Below are 19501 nucleotides of genomic sequence, written 5' to 3'. Positions count from 1 at the left end.
CATTTCGGAGTTTGCCCATGCGCTCATCGTGATTTTTGGGACATTATCTATGCACGGAGGAAAAAAACTCGTGCGTGGGACCCGAAGTTTAGGTCATATGGATCTCTGAAGTTTTTGAATTGAGCATCTGAACACTTTCAGTCTAGCTGTCGAGGTTCGGATCACACATCTGAAACTTCAGTTCTTTTATCTGAAGTACTTCAGATGTGAGAACCGAAGTTTTTCGGTTGTGCAAACCGAAGTACTTCAGATGTAAGATCTGAAGTTTCAGGTGTGTGATCCAAACCTCAGCAGCTGGACCAAAAGTGTTCAGATGCTCAACCCGAAAACTTCAGAGATCCATATGGCCTAAACTACGGGTCCCACGTGCGAAGTTTTTTTCTCCGTGTGGAGGCCTAAAATACATGAACCAATCAGAAATGGACTCACATTGTCTTGACTTTTAATATCAAGGGATTCTAGTCCCTGTTTGCGGGGCTCGGTGTGCGGCGCGGAGCTGGCGGACGGGCGGCAGGGGCGCGGGCGTCGCGGCGTGAGGCACCGTTGCCGGCCGCGCCTCAGTCATGCCCCCAGCGTCGGGACGCCCGGCCAAGTTTCCCGTGCCCCTCGTCGTCTCGCTTCCCGGCCCGAGTTCCGGCCTCGAGTCCCCCGACAATCGCGAGTGTCTCGTGCTTCTCATTTCCGCGCCTTCTCACTCGCGCCAACTTACCGGCGAATGTGCGAGTCGCCGCTAACCCCCGGTCTCTGCTAACGTGTGAGTGCCCACGCCTTGGTTCGCAACTACAAGTCGCCGGGATTTCAGCGGATCCTTATATTTCAATGTCGCTCTGCCGTCTTACCGACGAGATCAGTAATTGCGGAGACAAAATTGCGAGAAAATGAACCTAGTAGCTTCCGGGCAGAAAATTCTATCGTAAGAACCGGACTAAAAAAAGAGTACCACAACCTCAATATACTTCCAGCTGATTTTGGCGCCATTAATTGCACTAGCTAAAGGTGTAAAGGCACCAGCCAGCGGTATATAGTTAATCCAACTGCACTTATATTGATTGTGAGAACATCAACTAGAGGTGTGTTTGATCCAGTCACACTTTCAAGTGACTTAACCATACCTCTGGTTTGTGCAACTATTCTGATACCTGGCGCCAAGATCAGCTAGGAGTATAGTTGGGATCGTGATACTTCTTTTTCCGTGCGTCCGGTCCGTCTGGCGCAAAATTGCCAATAATCATTCAAAACACGCTTAGAAATCATAGGATGATTGAAAATTACAAATTTATACCTTAAACTCCATACGGTTAGTCTTTTCTATTTCGTGTAAGGCAAGACCACAGCATATGCCATGTTCTGCTTGCTCGGGTGGTTACGTTTTTGGCATACAACAAACAAATCTAAAGGTTAAAAATTGGAAGGAAAGAGTACTATTTTACTCAAGACAGCAGTTAGTATACAGCTCTTTCGTGGAATGATGCAGACTTACTGCTGTCTTGCCTGAAATATCGCCAATGTTTGCGCAGTCACTGTTTTCTCATAACTCGTTCTTTTTAGAAGTAAGAGGAGATTTGCTGTTCTAGCCGAATGAGTCCTTTCATTTAAAATAGATTCGTGGAATTTAGAAAGAAACTAGCTTTCCAAAATTTGAGCGATACTGCTCTCTTCGGTAAGACGGCAGTGCGATTTTTTAAGGCTTGGTTCGGATTTTGAGGTCGTAGGGGTTCTTGGGAATCTCGATCGTTGAGTTTTTTAGAGTGTCGTTGTGCATCGCTTCCGCCTTGAAGCATTGAAAAAAGAGCAAAAGAGCGTTTCTCTCGACGCTGTAGGTCGAGGACACTCGCTAAAACGGTGAAGGAGCTATCGCTCTACAGGTTACACATGGAAGCACACCGTAAAGTGATATCCGCTCGATGAAACGTCGGGAATTGGCGTCTAAACAAGGTACGATATGAAGCACCGCGTCTGATTTTCCCACCCAAAATTGAACGTAGAAAGATGTTTCCGGAATGGAGACTTCAAAAATCAACTCCTAAACGAGATATGAACCTTGGCGTTTAACAGTGATCAAATGGAACACAAATCATACAAAACCATGTCATTTTTATTATTGTTATTCATAAAATGGATTGACTCTAATGAAGAGAAACCAAGTTTTTGGCAGTGGAATGCATTGAAAAAAAAGTGAAGTTCATTTATAATTCTGGATGTAAAAAAAAGAGGGCGAGAACTTCTAAAATGGTGAATTACCCGCCACAGCAGTTAGGTTTACATCCTGGCATTGCTAAAGTAACAGAAGTAGCGGGTAATTTAGCATTTTATAAGTTCTCTCAAACCTTTTTTTACATCCAGAATGTTGAATCAACTTCACTTTTTTTTCGGTGTGTGCTTGTCAATTGCCAACTAATTAAGCATCGCTATGTTGTTGGCAAAATGCTTAACTTGCGCGCAACGGCTTGCACAATGTGAACATTTTAACTATAGTACGCACAATAAACGATGTCGATTTAAATATTCTTTCAGGACTTCCAAAACAACTAATTAATTTTTTTGTACATTATTGACCTGACATTTTGAAGAAAATATTCTATGGAGTTATGAATTTTGCTCATTTTTCAATGCCTAGAGGTTGAGAATACATTGATGGAGATTCGTCGCCATTTACCTATTTTCGTGCAGCAACTTATTTTATCATTTTAGAAAACAATTCTTTTTAAGTACAAAAAAGTATTGTAAAACGTCATTAATAACGTATCCATCTAGTTACCGGCGAAGATCAAGGTTCGTCAAAGACCACACGTCCATTAAATTCGAATCAAGTTTTCTATTTCTTCTTCTTTTTTTAATGCAGCGTCGCATGTGCATATTTTTTAATCACACTACGTGGTATCTCATTCTTTATTACGTAGTTATACTTTTTTCGATCAAACTACACGAAGTTGTGCGCGGCGAGTTATTTTTTATTTATTTTTAGCCATGCACGAGTTTATTATCATATGTAAAGTATTGAGAAATTGCGGAACATTTCTTTAAAATTTCAGTGATTTTCGAGAAAAATATCTAAAGTCTTACGATCAACTCTGATTTTTTTCTTCTTCTTCCTTTTTATTTATCTTTCCAAAAAAAAGCAGTGTGAAGTGCGCGAATTTTTACTGGAAACTAAACCAATGCTTAGAAGTCTTTCGACGTTTCTGTTGTATTTGTGTTGAACCAACGGAGGGGTGCAGTGAAACTTCGCGTTCACTCTTTTTCAACCGCTATTTCACATACACCCATATGCATAATTATACATTGGAGAAATTTGGCTTCAGTATTTATGGAGATGATCAGTGGGTGCCCATTTGATCTCCTAAAGTATAGTCCATTATTGATTTTTTTTTATCTTTACTCAGAATTTCTTTGATCGGGTTCCTGCAGAAGAATAGTGAGTACGTAATATTTTTCAAAAGCTTGATCACAAACTGAATCAGTTTCAGTAGGTTTCTCGTTTTTTCAGTTCAATTTTTATTCATTTTGTTAAAAAAATATTCTGTCCTCATATTGAAAATGAGTTTAGTCAATAGTAATAGACTCGCTTATCGAGTTAAATGAGACTCCAGCTCAGAAGAAATCATAGTGATTCAGAGTCAATAAGAGTCAAATGAACTTAATTTTAGTCGTATGTGACTCAAAAGTAGAGTCAAAGTTAGTTTGATCTCATTTTCAATATGGGAAGAAAATATATCATTATTTTTAACAGAGTCGTGTGATCTGAATGAAGTCTCGAGTTGACTTTATTTTTCAGTATTATGTCCCTTTCACTTTAAGTATACACGGAGACAAGTTTTCTATTTGATCAATAGAAGATCCCATCAATAATTATTTATTGAGTAGAATGGGTCAGTTGCGCTGGTCACAGAATCGTGTTTTAATTCTTGATTCTTGTGGATTAGCTAAAAATAATAAGATATTTCCAAACAGCAACTTTCGACGTTCTATATTAACAGAGATATCGCGCTTTGAAAAAATCGTTTAATGGCGTCATCCACCGCGGTAGTGGCACCCTTTGTTTCTTCCACCCTGCTTTCATCAGTCAGGAATACACACATTTTCACTGGTTACTCAACGTAAAACCCGAATGAAAGCAAGAGGGTGTCACTACCGCGGTGGATGACGTCTTAGCCCGAATTATTCAAAGACCGATATCTCAATTAATATTTAACTTAGAAAGTTTCTGTTTGGACAGATCTTGTTACTTTTAGCTGATCCACAAGAATCAAGCATCAAACCACGATTCTGTAACCGGCGCAACTGACCCATTCTCATACAGCCAACAGCTCGAATCTCCTCGTTTCAAACGGTATTTCTGTTATTTCAAATTATACGTCCTGCCAGTTCAAAATGCTTTTCGTCCGGGAATTATACCCTGGACAATTTTTCTCAGTGAAAATCGAAATCGAAGTCTGTGTCGAGGATATGGAACGTATTAGCAGCTATTTAGCAATTAATGAATTCCATTTGGCCATGCCTCCGCTTAATGAAGGGGCTCAAATTCACAGTGCTCATTCATAATTCAGAGGGATCCCTCAGAAACCCCTGCGCAGGGTTTCTTCCGAGCGGCAGAGTATCGAGCAAGGCTATTAGCTGATGCCTGCTCTACTGAAATACAAAACAACACCTCGCAAACATGTTAAAGTCGTCAAACGTCCTCCGCCAAATTATTTGAGGCCTTATATGTAATAATCGCGGATGTAAAAAATTACCTTTTCGAAACACAAAAAACTATTTTGGTCACACAAAAATTTTATACATTTGGCTTTGGCATAAAGCACAGATCTCGCAGATCGCATCTCAAGTATTTTCTCAAAATCTTCTTGATATACCAAACCAGTTTTTTGAACGTGCTTCGAAAGGGTCATTTTTCACGTCCGCCATTGTTACGTATAAGTCTTCATTTATTTTTGGGGAGAATCATCAATATTGTTCCTCGAAAATTTCGGGCACACTGAATGAAAGTTTGAATAAAATTAACTGTAAAATTTGAATGGACCCCTAAGTTGTTCGAGAAATTTGTAACTAATACGCATATATGACAACTTTCGCATGGTCTTACGGCGTTTTTCCGCAGCAAGGTAGTGTATCGGCATGGCGGGCTTTGCCGTGTGTCGATTGATCTGTCATTTAAACCTATTAAGAAGGATCGATAGACAGAGCATTCGCAATGAACACCTTAATATCGATTCTTCACCGTAGGACCAAATTTGGAAATATCGATAATCGATCATACACGCCTCGCTACTGAGGTAGTACATGCCTCCCTTTCCATGCCAGCCGGGTGGAAAAGAAATCGAGAGCATTTATCGGATTTTATTTTTATGGGAAAAATGAAAAGACCATTCCCGCCGGATCCCAAGCTTTTTGCGGTGCCGTCGAGTTTTACTGTTGCTGTCGATAATGGAACACCGCGCTTTTACGGCCCAAGTGTTTTTACGGCTTTTCCCTATCGGACGACAGCACTGCAGAAAATATCATCAGAAAACAGCATAGCGTGTCATTTCGGTGAAATTAAGCGCGATCACACTTCGAAATGTTGGAGTATCACCTCCCCACGCCCATGTTGTGGAACATCAACAGTATTCATTCCCGTTCCCACTGAATTATGAAGATGCCGACATCTTTGATAATTTGATTACTTGAACTGGTTCAAGTATTCAAATTTTGGTTCAGGCGATACTTTTTTTTAAATAAGTGTCCTTAGACTCGTATTCTGTAGCAAAAACTTTGGTTTTTTCAAGCGGAAACAGATTCCGTCGACGCAAATTTTGTCAGATTTTTTTTGAAGAGATGTTGCGATGTCAGTTGCCCGATGACCTCTGGGAAGATAGGCATAATGTGGCGTTTGAGGGTCGCAAAACATCAGAGTGCGTTGTAGGAACGACTTTATATGCATAAACAGATTTTGTCAACCAAAAACTTCGTTTACCCAAAGTGAAAACTTTGTGTTCCTAATGAACTGAAAATCCGTCCTTGTGATGGAAGTTCTTTATTCTCAACACAGCAAGAAACTATACTTTAAGTATCACCCAAAGCATTTTGGTTGACTTTTTCATCCCCCCCTTGTAAGACCCCCAAAATGCGACAACCCTCTCATTTTTTTTAATTCTGCGAGCCTGGCCGAATTTTTCAACAGATAACGTAGAAAGCTTAATAATAGCTGGAAAAAATCATGTATATTTCAAAATGGGAAGCTCGCACATAGTGGTGATTTTTGAAAGTTGGCAACACTGTTTTTCCTCCATTTATATGTATGAAAAACAATCGATTCTTGATGAGGCAGTCATCGATAGATCGATGCAGTAAATCGATAATCGATATTTACAATGGATTCAAATGAAGGAATCACTGTGTTGCCAACTTGAGAAATCGCCACTGGGCTCGCATAAGACTGATTGTGAGCTGGATACTCCGTCTTCAGATCTTGTGAGGCAAGCTCAAACGTCCTACCCCCCTTAGGTAGCTGTGAACAACCCCTATCATGTAATTTTATAATTTTCGTTTTGAATCACGAAGAGGAAAATTTGGAGGATATTTATTTTTTTTTTTCTTGATCCAATTTTCCATCATAAAGCATGATGTTTATCGAACAGAAAATTAAACGGGACTGACGCGGAAAACTTTGTCTCCATGCTGGTTACTCCATTATCAAAATGCTCAATGTGAGTAAGATTTGATGTTGGTATCAATGGAGCGTAAGTCGTGAGGTGATGAAGAATTTCGAAGTTTTCAGCTATAATTAGCCGCCGACAGTGCGTGAAACTTGGTGAAGAGGCATGCTCGCGTTTACGGATGAGCACTTGCGTAAACAGAGCTGCATCCTGCATCACTGTCCGAAACAATGTCAAAACTCGGTTGCCAATTTTACGAAAACAATAAGTGTTTTAGCGTTTTCCTCGGTTAAACCGTAGTAAGAGCCGTGTTCATACACAGAGATAAATTTCAACACTAAAGTTTGGTTAACGCAGGAAGTAAAACACAAAATACCCCTAGCCTTTCGGTTGACAATATAGTTTTAAGAGAAAATGCTACCTAGTTTTTTTGAGGAAATCCAATAAAAAACGAGTAATGAATACCAACGTTGCAATCGGAGGAATGCATTCTCTCAGTCTGTTGTTTTTTGCACTGAATACATTGTAAATTGTACCAAAATCAACATGAAATTAGTAAACCAAAAGTAACACAAGAACACAAATATTTTTATCGGTGTTGTTCCTTTTACAGTCCTTTTCTTCGTTACGGCTAAAATAACTTTACATTGTGTCGAAAAAGGTTTGAGGAAGCCACAAAAAGTATAATCATAGAGAGGAAAAAGTTTGTGAGTCTCGATTTCGATTGAAATTTGTTTTAAATTTTATTTTCGAAAGGCGCAGAGTGGATTAAGCTGCTAGGGATTTTTTTAGATTTTTTTAGCCCTGAATAACAAAGAAACCCCGTTCTTAAAATGCTAAAAACGGGATCCGTTTCGAACAATTTTTTGGCGGACTCTGATGACGTAGCAAGCCTAGGGAAACGGCGTTTGCTGATTGGCTCGACTCAACTCCAAGCATCGCCTTGCAAAGCCAACTTAAGTTGGGTCCATACCGCAACATCTGGGTTAGTAACCTAATTCATTGGGGCACCGCATCACAATTAATTGGAAGTGTCCAATTTGAGACTTGACCCCTACCTCTTTAATCGTGCCATCGGCAAATAATGTGGACTTACCGCTGTTCTGTGTGAAACGGAGTCAAATTTTGTGCATCTACTAATTTACCATGACTTCTGCGTTATTTACAACTGAGACACATTTTGCTGTCTATGTAATTCAGTCAGCTCATTTAAATTCGATTTGCCTGATATTGAGAAAATTTTTGATTTTAACGATTTGGTTGTTACTAATTTCTCCGTATCATAGCAGGGCAGGACTCCAATACGGAAATTGGAAAGGCTACCATTATTAAGAACTAGCCTGAAATACTTGAATAATTCTCTTTTCAGTAAACACTGAGCGAAGTTTCACATTAAGTTTATAAACCGAAACCTATGCGTTTCCCTTTTCATGTAGAGAAGCCTGGCAGCCAACTTACAATTGTTTTCCTGATAATGTGGCGATGAAACACACGGCGTTGTTTCTTGCGGCCAAATTCCGTGACGCACCGTATATCAAATGGCTCAAGATGCGTCTCAGTCTAACGGTTCGCTGCAGCTAGAGACAATGCTGGGGATTCATCCAACGATGTCGGATTTAAGGCTTCTTTCAGCAGTGCAAAAATAGCTGGGGTCATCAACTGGGTATTGCGTTGACTCAACATTTATGGCCATTCCTGATATTGTTTGATCAAGTCTGGTCATTTTAGTGATTTTTGAGGTTTCTAATCATTTTGGTAATTTACGATGATTTTTTCGTCATTCTGAGGAGTATATTGGCATAGATGTTGATGCTCGGGCGTATTGTACCTCAGCCACTATGATTATTGCTGTCCCTGCAGGAATTATAATTTGCAGGTGGCTTGCTACCCTGGGTGGTTTGAAGTCTGATAAGTTTAGTCCTCTTGTTCTTTGATTTACAGGATTTTTATTTTTGTTCACCATTGGGGGCGCGCGGGGCCCTGGGGGTTGGGCCGCGTAGCGGCCAAGGGGCAGACCCCCTAGTTCCATGAAATTTCATGAAATTTTCCATCTCTGGTTATTCTGACGATTTCTGAGATCACCGGTCATTTTGGTTCCTCTCTGCAGAATATCAGCCAAGCGCACCCCACCTGCCTCGGATTTCACAAGAATCGAGAAATCAAAAGTGGAGTGGGAAGTACTCGGAAACCTCCCGGGCGGAATCGTAGGAGGTGGAAAATCGTGGAGCTCCGTCGCGGTTTTCCCCGGGGCACAGATGCAGCGGCGGTGGCGGCGGCGGCACCTGAGCACCGGCCGGAAAACGGGAGTCGGGTAGTGCGGTGAAGTTTAAGGACTCGACTCCCGACTCCCGAGTCACGCCTCAACTCGAGTCGTGTTTGCGGTCGAGTCCCTCTTCCATTCACCCTGCCGTCCCTGCCGTCACCATAGTTTGTCTGGCTCACGCTTCACCTGATCGACTCCCCGCTCCGGCTTGGTGGTTTCCCGATTCCGGCTACCTCAACTCCTCCGCGGATCCTCCAAAATCACCTAGTGTCTCCAATAGATCGTATTTGATAATGGTTCCATGTATCGTTTTGTTCAAAATAATAGAAAGTAACCTTGAGCAAAAATGTTAGGATTTTATATGGAAAAGCTGGAAATGAGAAAATTCCTAACAATAGAGAATTTGCAGGTGTCTGAAATTTGATGAATTTCGTGCTTAAGTGGATACTACTGAGTGAACTGAACACGACTTTTTTTTACTGGGAGGCTACGCCCCCTAACCGGCTGGCGGTCTAACTCCTTGCGGAAGCGTATGTTACGTTATATGGTATGATTTTTTAGTGACATGCTTACGCATTGGGCCCTTTAAATACCTTACGAGACAAAGCTCAGACGTAAGTAGCTTACGTAACACTTGAAGCTGTATCGTAAATGCGTTTCTCACCGTGACGGTATCTCGCTCCATCCAAGATGACGAGTCTCCCCAGTTTACTTTAAATTCCAATTATAGCGAATCCCTGAGAGGACCGCGCTTTTTTCCCACAGCCTAAGTAGCTGAGGACGGACTCAAGATCACTCGATATTTCATGTCGTGTCAATCGGGGAAGTTTACGCTTCGGGCTCGTCGAGTTTTCTGACTCTTTCAATTTCGCTGCCGACGGAAGTGCGGGTGCGGGCCCGAGTTGAAGGATTCGTTTCAACGGAACTCAGCTTCTATCCTTCTCTCCTCTCCCCCTCCCCCTCCTTCCTCCCCCCACCCCGCCGCCGGCTCGTTCATTAATTTCGAGCAAGTTTGACGGAGGATGCGAAGTTAATGGGGAATTTTTCACAGCCTCCCGCCTTAACGCTGAGCTTTGCTTGTTGCCGATATTCAGGGTTGAACTTGTAAGTATGCAAAAGCGAGGAGAGGGGATGGAAAATCGATGACCGCACAAAAGGATACGGTATTAATCATGCCATGGTTTTACTTGTGGTGCACGGCCGGTACGCGCTCAATGAGGCAAGGAAACCCGAGTTTTTCTCCGAGCCGTGGAGAAGGGTAAAACATCATCATTCAGCTATTCAGGCCACACTGGCGTATTTTTTTCAGTATCTCGATTTTGAGTCGTTCTGGACCGGGGTTTCGATTCCTCTGGATGGGTATAATTGAGGACTTTTTCGGTGAAAGAGTGTATGAGGCTTGTAATGCTTGTGCAATTTTTTATTGCGTTTGTGGCGGATGAAATTCATTCACAGTCGACTTACTTCCCTACGATATTGAGAAAAACTCGGAGCAGATTCAGGGAAAAATTCACAGCAGAACTTTTGGATAAGTTACTTACAACTAGAGAACCACGTTACACACTCTTAGCAGCATTTGGAGTCTTATACGCCCTTTACCAAAAAATGCTTCAATTAGTGGAAACAGAATCCTCCACATTTGGAATTTTTAAATCTCAAATTTTGTCAAAGGTAGTGAATAACCAAAGTCTTGACGGGGAGGAAAATAATGAAGATAGCCATATGTTTTTAATTCTTCTTTTTTTTTTTAAACTTTATATTAAAAACAAATTTAAAGTATTTTTAAAATTTATTTTAAAATCAAATTCAAAGTATTTTTAAAATTTATTTTAAAAACAAATTTAAAGTATTTTAAAATTAATTTTAAAAACAAATTTCAAGTATTTTAAAAAATTATTTTAAAATCAATCAAAGTTATCTATCATCTAGATATCAGAAATTAACGTTTTTGGGTGTAGAAGTACCTTTTTTGTATGTAAGATTTAAGGATTCAGAATAAGAGAAAGAACTGCCAAGAGGTCTCACGAGTTATCACTTAAGTACTTCAAAGAATAGGTAAAAACTTTATTTCACTCTAAGAAACATTTTTTACCGGAAATGACTGAGAGAACGAGCCAAACTGAACTATTTTTGAAAAATCATTTGTTTTGATCGCTTTCCTGATATTTTCAGTCTGCTTCAATCGTTTATAAATAAATTCCACTCGCGTTACTGAAATTTTTTAATTCAGGAGTAAATCGACTCGAGTTTCCTTTCATGTGTATTCTTCAACAACACTCGAGGCTCCTAACAGCAATCATGGGGGCCCCCGCGGTGAGAGCTGTTTTCAACTAAAGCTTGTTAATACGGCAACTTCCCCGGATGTTGAATGGAATCTCTGCTGTATACTTGATACAATTAAGCACTCAGGGTGGAACGGTGGCGGGGGGGGGGGGGGGAGCGGAGGGGAGGTTAATTTCCCCGAAGGCTCTCTTTCGTTCTCGTGGAACGTAACAAGAAAACGAAGGGTAACTGGGATATAAAGATCACTAGAAATTGTTTTCCCCGGAATATTGTCGCTCCTCTCGCGTAAGGGCGATACTGAATCGGACGTATTTCTGCCAAACAGAACTGTGTGCATTATGACGTGAGCCCTGTTATGCACATATTCTCATGGGTCTCAGGGCTCATGTCTTAATGCACATAGTTTCGTTTGACAGAAATCCGTCCAATTTTTAGCCCCGGAAAACGTGTTGTTACATGAATGATCAGACTCATCCCAAATTGAAGTTGCTCCCGTGTGGCGAGAGGACGACAGTTGGAATCGGATTGGATTTCAAAATGTGACGAAGGTGACACTTTTCATTCTGCTTCTGAGGAACTTTTCAACTCAATATTTGGGGTTGTGAGAATGATTTTTTTCTTGAAAGTATGTTCTGCAGTTGAACTGTATCCGTGATACCATCGGAGCTGACATCTCGAAAGGTTGAGCCCTCAATCCCTTAAAAATGTTTTGATCGTATACAGCCCCTCTGAACCAAACCCGCATTACCTAACGCTTGTTTTTTCGTCGTAGACCAGCAATATAAAACAGGAAATGTGTCATCCAATAATTTCTTCTAGGCTCACTAAAATCATTCAAATTGTTTCCGAATTTTTCTTATGCAGTTTTGCTGCTTAGCAGAACGTTCTTACGGATCCGGGTATTTTCTCGGAAATTTCAAAACTATCTTGTGCGATACATTTGTTACACCCCGTCGGTGAAATTCCCCAGTCCGGAGACTGGGCAAAAGTTGTGCCCAGTCAGCAGTGCGGTGTTCTTGCCCATTCCGTGAACTGGGCAGCCATTTCGTGGACAGGCCGCTCAAAAGTCTGAAAATTACGGCCAGTCGTCAATTTTAAGTGGAACCTATACGCTAATTGACGAACGTCTCCCACTGACCAATTTCTGACCGATCATTCGCGATATTTTGAACGAAACTGAACAGTATCAGAGCAATTTAATGTAACTACGTGAATAAGTTTAACGATTAAATTTTTTTATTTTTCTACATTATATTTCTCAATATGAAACGAGTTTTATTAGAATAATGTTGCGTATTCAAAATTGGAGGCCCTTCCGCTTTACAAAGACTACTGAGTTAACTAAGATAAGTTAATGCAACTATTTGTGTTCCATGGATGTGCGTGTTGCATGATCAAAATTGAAGGCACTTTCGCTTTTCTCACTTCTTCAGAGATTTCCGTTAATTGTAGGAGTTTCCGTTAGTTGTATAGCACTCTAATAACAGAATACCTATGCAAAGATATTATTGGCATCTAAATCCTTTCACTGCAAAAAATTGCCGCTCTCTAATCGGTCAACTTTCAGGTTTTCATGGATTTTCTGATTTCCAACGTTTGGAATAATTTTTGAACGAAATTCGATGAATCCACCCGACAAAAATTTCATTACTCAGCTCCGAAGAAAATAAGAGATACAGAGAATCATAGAGGAGTTGTGTATTCATCTCATCGTAATAGGCACCTCATCGGCTTAGAGAACAATGATAACGAGGACTGAGATGAAAAGGAGAAGCCCTCGGCGCGGCGGTCAGCATGAAACGCATAGCGCCTACAAGACTGCATGAATACTTCACGCATTGCGTCAAAAGTGCGGTCAGCAGCGGTCGGCGTGATACGTATAGCGCCTACAAGACTGCATGAATACTTCAAGCATTGCGCCAAACACAGTGCGGTCGGCGCAGCGGCGGAAGTTAAAATTATTAAACCACATTTATGTTTGTTTTTTCATAATTTTTTCGTTCGTTTGTTATAAACGAAAGGCCTTGTCCAAACAGGGATGGGTTTACGGAATTTAAATTTTGCGTAAAGTTCCGTGAACTTTTATTCGTGTTGACAGGGCTTTCACAAAAAATGTGTCCAACACGAGTAAACGCGTCTCGTCTCATACACCCCTCCCCCACTGGCACGTTAACTTAACGAATGAGAAGAGGGCGGAAAAATACAGGCGGCCCATGGGCGGCAAGTAGGTAAATCCGGCCCTGCGACGAGCATTGTTTTTCTGAGGCTATTACATTATCCTTCAATGAGATGAGAAGCTACTTAACGTGAGCAACACCCGATCCTGATGGCGCAGACCAGATTTTGAATTTCCACCCTTCAAATGACGTCATATCCATCAAACGGAGGATAGAAATTTCAAATGTTGACCATTTGTACAGGTATCGGTTCGCAAAATTTTCGTAGCCTGTGCTCGCACTAAGAAGAGCAAGAGTGCTCCATTCCGGATCTTGTTTACTGCCCTACAGGTTCCGCTAGCGAAGACAACGCGTTTTTAGACAATGGAGCGAGAGATTAATCATTGCCATCATTCAAATGAAGCGAAATGGAATAGAAATTCGCGCAAGATGCCCGGCTCCTTCTCCCAACGACGCACACTCTCCTCGTTCTTTTATCATGAAGGATCGCGTTTATAAAGAGAAATGATTTCCCTCCGAGCGTTAAGCAATGGATGCAACACAGTATATAAATAATATCAGCTGAATGAAGCTTATCACCTCATTTTTCTGCTCAGCAGACGAGCTTGATGGAAGGAAGAACCACCAGTTGCCAAACCTTCGGAAACTGAGAGAGGTAGTCATAAATTAGAACCCATATTCCTATTAAAAAAGTATTCATTCCCTGATAAGCTCTCAACTCCAGGAGAGCCCAAACATTTTAGGGCTCACCTGAAAAGGGACATGTTTCCTTTTGTAGGAATTAAGGTAAATTTCGTTCTGGATTTTCAGGCAAATTGGCAACGCTGGAATCGATAGTTACAATTTTATTGCTTGCGGGTGCGCTTCAACAAAACGCGGATCCTTGATTTAGTGTTGCCGAAACGTGGAGGATTCCTCGAATCGCATCGTCAGCGCCTCGATTATCAATACGTTATCGAATGAATTTATTCGATTAAAAGTATCGCGAAAGTAGGGCTCTGTCGGTCGAGAACGATAGCGATTCAGTAACTGACTGTTGTTGCTGGATGTAGGGATATTATCGTGAAAAATGACAATGTTATTCTGCGAGAAGGCGCTGGTTCTATTCGATACGTTTTTTTCACAATATTTAGACAAACACGCAGGGTCGCAGGAACATTTCCTATTCGCATTCAAGTGAGATGAAATTTTTCATAGAATTTTCTTTTCTTCATTTTATATATCTCTTCTCCCGCAACATGAAACGGGTATTGTGTTCAATGGCACAGTGTGAGGATACCTCTGAGCGGCAATGCGCGTACTTAACATTTCTTCTATTGTGTATAATATTTTCAAAAAATGTCACTTTATATTTCCTTCGCTTTTATTTATTGCATGATAATATTGGAGGGAATGTCACCGTGAATTTTATGCTGAGAGATTTCCGCGTCCATAGTCCAAGAGTAATATTCGTACTTTGATTCAGAGAAAAAAAGAAAAAAAGTTTTCTTTTTCGATCGAAAATCGTAAACGATATTCACGGATCGGTCTATAGCTCTTTAAAATTTTCCAGAACAATAACATAAATTTCAAAGCTCACGGTAGCTCCTTTGAACGTGCGGATCATGACATCTAAGAACTCAACGCGGAAACGAGGGAAACCCTATCGAATTAAATCAACACTTGACGCAACCGTGAAACCGGATATCGAGGAGGAAAAATTAAAAAGGAGAAAGCCCTCTCGCAGAGCCTCGAGGCTTTCCAAGCATCAGAACTTGATAATTAAAATTTAAGTGGAAAGGTGACAACCGCTGCCAAATTTTCGAAAATTCCTAAATCATCGCATTGAAACACACTCAACGATACGTTTTTATTCAATGGATTTGGCAACTTAGTAAAGGATGTTCTCATGAAGTTTGATGAATATGCCAAACTCTATTGTCAGACTTCAGGCGAAAATATATTTTTCAAATTGACTTTTGGATCGGACGTAAATCCAATTGGGTTTACGTATCGGATTTTCCATTATGTGGCACGTTTTATGACATGTTTTTGAATTCAGCCGGCACACGGATGCAGGATCACAAGCACTGACTCAATGTCTTTCTTGAGCTACAAGCGTCTGAAAATAAAGCGCTCTGAAATAAGGAGGTTGTTATAATGCAGTATGGTTGTTGATAGAACTCTTGAGGTTGTCTCTACTTTTGTGGGATTCGAACTAGTCGTAAAGAATGAAGAACAACTTAATCAGCCCAAAACACATAATAATATAACAACTCAATTTGGGGAAAGGCTGCAGAAGCCTCGGTATATCGGTCTCACTGTAACAGCGAATCGACGGCTCATTTTTATTTAATTTTTGTTTTCCGGTTGATAAATTGTGACTGTTCCGAAACGATCCGGGTTTATTTTTTGATTTGTTCCCCTTTTTGCAGCCTTTCCCCAAATTAAGTTATTATTTTACCAGTCGTAAAGCCACAACTATCCTAGGCAATAGGCATAGTCCATCAAGTCGTAAAGAATTATTCAACCGTTTTAAGTTGATCTTTGCAAACGCAGAAAAATTTGCCCCACTTGCAAGCTACGAGCAGCAAGTGCGTTAAAAATGACGTCATTTAAGACAAAGCAGTAGTCAGATCTCCCGAACTTGACCCAGGAGCTTTTTAATTCAAATGTGGACTAAGAGACGGCTTTTTCCGTCTGAATGGATTGAACTACCGGTGCATTCTCCGAGAAGCGGAAATTTTGAGTATATGTGATACACAAAATATGCATCCATTATTTATGGCTGCGTCGAAACGTTTTTAGACGACGTTTCTCTCCTCCCCCACCACCTGACTAGGAGCCAATGGAAGGGAGCAATCTGTTGATGTGGCGAAAAACAAAGCGGAAATAAAATATTGATTCTGTGCTTGGTCTGGGTTCGGGTACTCTTCCCAATCCCTTCCACTCCCTACTCCCACCCCAACCCACCCCATCCATGCCGACCCGATGGATGACATTGATCCCCCTCCCTGATTTGATACGTGCGGGGGGTGTAGATGGGGGTCACGGTCTAAATGGACCCCCAGACAGAATACAGCCCGGAGAAAAAAATGGATCATTCAAGCTCATTAAAAATAACGATCGGATCATTCAATTTGAATGAGTTTTTCGTCAGCTCATTCAAATTTGAATGATCCATTCGGTCACTTGATCATTGAATTTAATGCGCCCCGAATGACTGAATATCCTATCATTGAATTTTCAATGAGCTTGAATGATCCCGGATCATTGGATTTGAACGAGCTTGATGATCCGATCATTGGATTTGAACGAGCTTGAATGATCCGATCATTGATTTCAACGGCTGTGAAATGATCCGATCATTGGATTTCATCGAGCTTGAATGATCCGATCATTGGATTTCCGTCGAGCTTATGATCCGATCATGGATTCACGAGCGTAATGATCCGTATTCATTGGATTCAACGAGCTTGAATGATCCGGATCATGGGATTTCACGAGCTTGAATGATCCGGATCATTGGATTTTCAACGAGCTTGATGATCCGATCATATTGGATTTCAACGAGCTTGTAATGATCCGTATCATTGTAAATACCATCGAGCTTGAATGATCCGGATCATTGGATTCACAAGGCTAATGATCGTGATCATTGATTCCTACGAGTTTGAATGATCCTGATCGGTTGAATTTTCACGAGCTTGAAAATGATTCCTGATCGTTGAAATTTCAACCGACTTGAAACGATCCTGACGTTGAATCCCAACTAGCCTTGAATGATCCTGGTATCGTGAATCCCAGCCTGCATGAATTCTCCTGAACGTTATTTCCATGAGATCTAGGTCTCGGTCTGATGAGAATCTATTATAAAAAGATTGTAAATAGTATAGTAGAAGCAAAGTACATGGGTATCCATTCTCACGTTGCAGTTTTTTTCAACTGTAAAATGAAGGGGAAAAAACCAAAAAAACATATGAAGATAGGATAAGTTAAGAAAACAACAGACACACCAGAATTTATCCAATTCACTCCAGAAGTAAGCTCATCCCTCCTGCCCTATTACAGCAACAGTGTGAATGTAGGTACTATAATAAAAGTAGTTTGAAGGTGAACATTTTTGCTACAAACATCTCCACACCTGTCAAGAATTCAACCACACAACATCATTGGTGGGAGAGGCTCGTACGCTTTGCCGCCGAGTTGCAGAGCGCTGCGGGATGCTTTTTCCATCGACACCATACTGAAAAATTAACTAATTATGGACATATTAAATTAAACAGCATAAAACCAGAAAATGTTGAATTGAAGAATAACCGCGCGTTTAGAATGCATAAGCGATGTCCGCTGTTGTACTCTGATTAAAAAGAAAGAAACAAGCAAAAATTACATTGGGAATACTGGGGTATAAAATTGGCTTTGACTCTGAAATAATTAATTTACCTTAGATTGTGCTTTGAAGTGAATAAGCAATAGTAATTACAATTTTGTGCTTGCGTGTTTTTCTTCAAATGAAGCGTAATCGATGGAGAAAAATATTGAAGTAAAATTGAGGTGTCTCGGATCAAAAGAGTGATTTGATGGCTGGAGCACAACTCACAATACAAGGGTAAGTGTAATACTGATCAACTTGTTAAACAGTCCAGCGAAAAAACAATAAATACACTAGAAATTTAAAGCAACACAGACGAAAATCTGAGCGGCGACACCTAATGATACGCAGCAGCAAGCACTGATCAGACCAAGTGCGAATACCGCGACCCCTCGGCCCTTTTCAGGTTCGGGGGTGGAATTTCCTCTCCTTGGCTCACCGTCATCTTTTTTGTTTTCTTCACGCAGCAAACGATGGTGGGAGGCGGGGAAAGTAACGGCGTAGCCACTTACTGGAAATATTTTTCCCATCCTCCTGTCCCTTAAGGGTTGCTATGATTATGTCAATTTCTCGTCTCTTTTTTTTTATATTATCATACGGCTCTTTTTGTTTTTTACTGTCATTAGCTAAGCTTACTAAGAATTTTCAGAAAAGCTATGGTGAGAGGCCTACTTTCCTCGAAAATTGAAATCCTCTGTCTGTAATTTCTCTTCTATGTCGCTTTAAATTCTATTTATTGTTTTTTCCCTTGACCGTTTAACAAGTTATCAGTATGATGTTACCTTATACCTGTGAGTTGTGCTCCAGTCATCAAATGCACTACTTTATGGTCCGAGGACACAATTTTACTTCAATAAAATTCTCTCCATCGATGACACTTCATTTGAACAAACACTCAAGCACAAATTTGTAATTACCTACTGCCTTGTATCACTTCAAAGCACAATCTAAGGTAAATTAATTATTTCAGAGACAAAGCCAATTTTATACCCCTGTATCCCAATATAATTTTTGCTGGTATCTTTCTTTTAAATCAGAGTAACAGCGACATCGCTCATGCAATTCTAAACGCGCGGTTTATTCTTCAATTCAACATTTTTTTTGGTTATGCTGTTATTTTTATATGTTTCTTTCTAGTTAAATTCTTCAGTTGTCGATGGAAAGTATCCCTGCAGCATTGCCGTGCTAAGGAAGAACGCCGGATGAACATCCGAGAGTTGCCAAATTTCCCTGGATAAAGCATGTATTTTTTTTTCTAGAAAAGTTCAGATATTTTAGATTAAATTGCGTACAAAATTGTCTAAAAATTTTGGAAAGTAATATTCGCAATTTTCCCAGTAAATTTGGTTTTTATCGGAGGAAACTTAGCAACGTCTGAAGGCTAATATGGCGTTCTTTCTTAGCACGGCAGAGCAGCTTTGCAACTCGGTGGCAAAGCTACGAGCCTCTCCCATCATGACTGTTTTGTGGTTTGAATTCTTGACAGCATGTGGGAGATAGTTTGTAGCAAAAATATCTACTTTTATTGAAGGTACATTCACACTGTTACTCTAATAGAGCGGATGATGAGCTTACTTCAAAAGGAATTGGATGAAATTTCTGGCGAGTCAGTGTTTTTGAACTTTTCCCTTATTCCTTCATTTTTCTGTCGAAGAAAAACTGCGAAGTGAAAATGGCTACCCATGTGCATTTGCGTCTATACTTCTTACAATTTCTTTATAATAGATTCTCATCAGACCGATACTTGAATATCCGAATCTGCTGAAGTGATCATATCATTGTGGTAGGT

General features: G+C 40.5%; 1 protein-coding gene across 1 annotated transcript in view; it reads left to right on the top strand.

Moving 5' to 3' along the window:
* The first annotated feature begins 567 nt into the window (after nucleotides 1-567).
* dnc (phosphodiesterase dunce) overlaps nucleotides 568-19501 on the top strand; it is a 774040-nt gene continuing 755106 nt past the window's right edge. Inside the window, exon 1 of the mRNA XM_072304339.1 lies at nucleotides 568-754. The gene's annotated coding sequence lies outside the window, so the exon portion shown is untranslated. The remainder of the gene's footprint in view (nucleotides 755-19501) is intronic.

The sequence above is a fragment of the Bemisia tabaci genome, chromosome 1 (genome assembly GCF_918797505.1).
Source record: "Bemisia tabaci chromosome 1, PGI_BMITA_v3".
Lineage (NCBI taxonomy): Eukaryota > Metazoa > Arthropoda > Insecta > Hemiptera > Aleyrodidae > Bemisia > Bemisia tabaci.
Note: the sequence above shows the minus strand (reverse complement) of the source record. Positions and strands in the feature narration are given on the sequence as shown.